This window comes from Corythoichthys intestinalis, chromosome 2 (assembly GCF_030265065.1).
Source record: "Corythoichthys intestinalis isolate RoL2023-P3 chromosome 2, ASM3026506v1, whole genome shotgun sequence".
In the NCBI taxonomy this organism is placed as follows: Eukaryota; Metazoa; Chordata; class Actinopteri; order Syngnathiformes; family Syngnathidae; genus Corythoichthys; species Corythoichthys intestinalis.
Genome location: NC_080396.1, coordinates 31,169,457 through 31,173,745, shown reverse-complemented (window position 1 = coordinate 31,173,745; position 4,289 = coordinate 31,169,457).

Here is a 4,289-nt window from a genome sequence, read left to right as displayed (position 1 = left end):
CGTGCAGCCTGCATGCGCAAATGATCATCTACTGCGGCAGCCTGCTGAGCACGACTGCTTTATAATGGAGCCACTCAATGAAGATAATTGCTTCTAACAAAGCTATCCAATGTCAGCAAAACACTACAGCATCATAGTGAAATGATGTCTTGTACTAATTTCTTAATATTACATGGGTGAAGAGAAATGCTGAAAACATGCATAAAATGAGAATAGGGAAGGGACTATTTTTGGTAATTAAAACACTTAACATTTAACTCCATAAATATACTAAGGTTGTTCCTATCATGTTTTTTTGCTCCCGATCCGATCCCGATCGTTTTAGTTTGAGTATCTGCCGATCCCGATATTTCCCGATCAGATTGCTTTTTTAAAAATATTTTTTTGCTCCCGATTCAATTCCAATCATTCCCGATAATTTTTCCCGATCATATACATTTTGGCAATGCATTAAGAAAAAAATGAATAAAACTCGGACAAATATATACATTCAACATACAGTACATAAGTACTGTATTTGTTTATTATGACAACAAATCCTCAAGATGGCATTTACATTATTAACATTCTTTCTGTGAGAGGGACCCACAGATGTGACTTTAAATATTGTGACTAAATATTGCCATCTAGTGTATTTGTTGAGCTTTCAGTAAATTATACTGTAGCCATGCTCAAATGCATGATGGGAATTGCAACCATGACTGTGCGTAGTGCTACCAATTGATATATCTTCTCTGCGTTGGGAAATAACATGGGGTGATAAGAAAAAGATCAGTTACTACCTTGCTTCCCCACATTGCTACCCACTATATTTCTATTCGTAGGGAGAGGGATTGTAAGGCTTTAGTCAATTAAAAAAGGCTCCAAAGGCTGCCAAAATTCACTCTACTCATTTTACGCTGCCTTTTAGCTTTTTATACAGGTAAAATGGCGCCATTACAGATTGAGCGCGACAATGGGTGAGTGGGTCGTGCAGCACATGCATTAAATATTTTAACGTGATACATTTTTTTAAAATTTAAATACCGCCGTTATCGGGATAAACTTGATAACCCTACCTTAAGCCTAAACTAAAGACTCTGAATGAGTGTAACATATTATGTCTGTAACATTAAATACAATTAGAAAACGATGTAATTAATAAATATAATACAGTATATATTTTTTTGCGAATTCCGATACTTTGAAAATGACGTGACCGGAACCGATCGATCGGCATATACATTTAATTACGTACTGTTTTTACATTTACCGTAATTTTCGGACTATATGGCGCACCTGACTATAAACTGCCACCCACCAAAGCCAAAATGGCATTTGTTCTTAGATAAACCGCACTGGACAATAATCCGCAGCTGTCCTCACTGTATTATGGGATATTTACACCAAATTATATTAACTGGTAACAATTTATTCGACAGCGGCATCATAAGACTGTCAGAAGACAAAATTAACCACCATGAAGCTTTGAACCAGTTGGCTACAATACATCATTTGGCCATCAATGCTCCCTTGGAAGAGACATTCAAGCTCTGCTGCCACCTGCTGTCAACACTGTTGTCATCCAATATGCCTGCGAGCATGCATTACAGCGCTACACTCTTCCAGTTGATTCATTAATTTCTAGGTGTGGTACATGGTAACATTTTGACAGTGGCGTCATAAAACTGTCATAAGACCATCATAATTATGACGTGACACTGCCATGAGCATTAATTAATGCTTATGACGGACGCCATTTTGTGTCCTCCAGGAAATTATTTGACTTTTGAACAGATGTAAAAGATCCGAGCTTGACATAAATGGAGTGTTGGTGACATAATTTGACAAAGTTTTATGTTACCTATTAACCCAAATAAATCAACAAATAAGCCGCAGCATTCAAAACGAGGGGGGAAAGTAGCAGCATATAGTAAAAAAATTACAGTAAGTGAGGCCTACATGACCCGAAATGTGATTTCCACCCGGCATGTCTAAATTATAAATTATCTTGTATTATTTTTTGCAATTATTAATCATTATTTTATTCTTTATATTCGATACTGTATATTCTTAAGATTTTTTTTTAATTCATAAATTGATAATATATTTAAAACTAATAATAATAAAAATTAAAATAAATAAAAACAGAAATACACTGGCCCAATAACACTCTAAAGTAGATTATCATTTTTCTCTCATATAAAAGCATTTACTCATTGCCATAGTTAACAATAGACGCTCAGTTCATTTCAACTGGGAGGACTAACTATGAATACTAATGTTTCAGTGCCACTGACGCCAGTAGACGTCCAATCCATTTTCACTGGTGAAGCTAGCAACAAATGATTGCTGCAAACCCTTCCACTCAAAATGGATTGGACGTCTAGTACCATCAACGGCAACCATTGGGTTAAATGAGTGCCTTATAAAAGTTTAATATTTAAAATATATATGTTTTAAAATGTACCAGACAAAGATAGGTCAGGTAAACATAAAATGCAGCTTGTAAAATCATAAATGTTTATTATTTTACATTGTGTAGTTAAAGTAACTGCTCCCCGGGTTAAAATATGTATTAACCACCCCCAGAGAAAGATAATTAGTTCTAGACCACTTCAATCAAGAAATTGCACCTGTCTGAAAAAATATAGTTGGTCAAAAGAAAAATTTCACCAAAATGCTACTATGCCTTATAAATCACTGATAAGGTAATTGTAATTTATCAGTGTGAAAACAGTTACAAATTTATTTGAAAATCTAAAGGACTCCCACAAACAACAGAGAGCCATGAACACAGTGGAAGAAAAGATGCAATAGTAGTAGAACCTTCTCTGCAAAAAAAGATCACAAACACGACATCCACGAGGTAACAAAGAAACCACGAGGATGTCTGCAGGCCGTTGTTAAGGTCAGTCTTAAATATGAAAAATACTGGACATAAATAGAATCCATTTTAGGGAGTGAAGCTCTGACAAAAACACTGCTAATCAAAAAGAAACACTTTACTTTTTTTGCTTTAAAAGAAACAACTATAACATCTGAGTGATTCATACGATTTTTGGGAGAGAACCGCAAGACAAAAAAAATGAACTTCTTAAGTAAAAAATGTCATATTTCATCTGGAGAAAATGAGATAGTATTTCAGAAAAAAAGAACTACAAATCAAAACATGTTAGGGGCAGCGGTTGCTTGGGGCTGCTTTTGCACTTCAAGAACTAGACGATATATATATATATTATTAACAGAAAAGTCTAAAGGACTTTAGTTCTGAAACAAAACAACAATACAAAAAGGGGGATAAAATGAAGGTTTTAGGGAGTCCTATTCAAAGTCTAAAATGAAAAACCTCTGATGTTGTGGTATTATAATCCTGTAGGAAGAGTGGGCCATACTATCTGCTCAGAAATGTAAAAACTACCATATTTTTTGTGAAATTTAATCTATTAATTAAAGGCAAGACAACACCCTCTTGTCCATTCCAGTGGTAATTATCTTGTTTAACAACTTGGCAGAAAAAGTGTACTGGTAATAGTGAAGAAAACCATAAATGAAAGCCAGTATTTTGGTGAAGTGGCCGCCAGACATTTGATCATTGTCAGTACAATTTAGACAATCAAGTGTATCCTAAATCCTTGTTATGTCATCATTGACGCCCATTATATCACATGCACTATGCATGTGTGTGGGTATAACCGACATCACAAAAGAGCTTCACCCACAAGGTGTCATTTTGCATGTTCAACACATACAGTGGTGCAAATAAGTATTTAGTCAACCACTAATTGTGACAGTTTTCCCACTTGAAAATATTAGAGAGGCCTGTAATTGTCAGCATGGGTAAACCTCAACCATGAGAGACAGAATGTGGAAAAAAAAAACAAAAAAAAACAGAAAATCACATTTTTGATTTTTAAATAATTTATTTGCAAATCATGGTGGAAAATAAGTATTTGATCAATACCAAAAGTTCATCTCAATACTTTGTTATGTACCCTTTGTTGTCAATAACGGAGGCCAAAAGTTTTCTGTAACTCTTCACAAGCTTTTCACACACTGTTGCTGGTATTTTGGTACATTCCTCCATGCAGATCTCCTCCAGAGCAGTGATGTTTTGGGGCTGTCGTTGGGCAACACGGACTTTCAACTCCCTCCACAGATTTTCAATGGGGTTGAGATCTGGAGACTGGCTAGGCCACTCCAGGACCTTGAAATGCTTCTTACGAAGCCACTCCTTTGTTGCCCTGGCTGTGTGTTTGGGACCATTGTCATGCTGAAAGTCCCAGCCACGTCTCATCTTCAATGCCCTT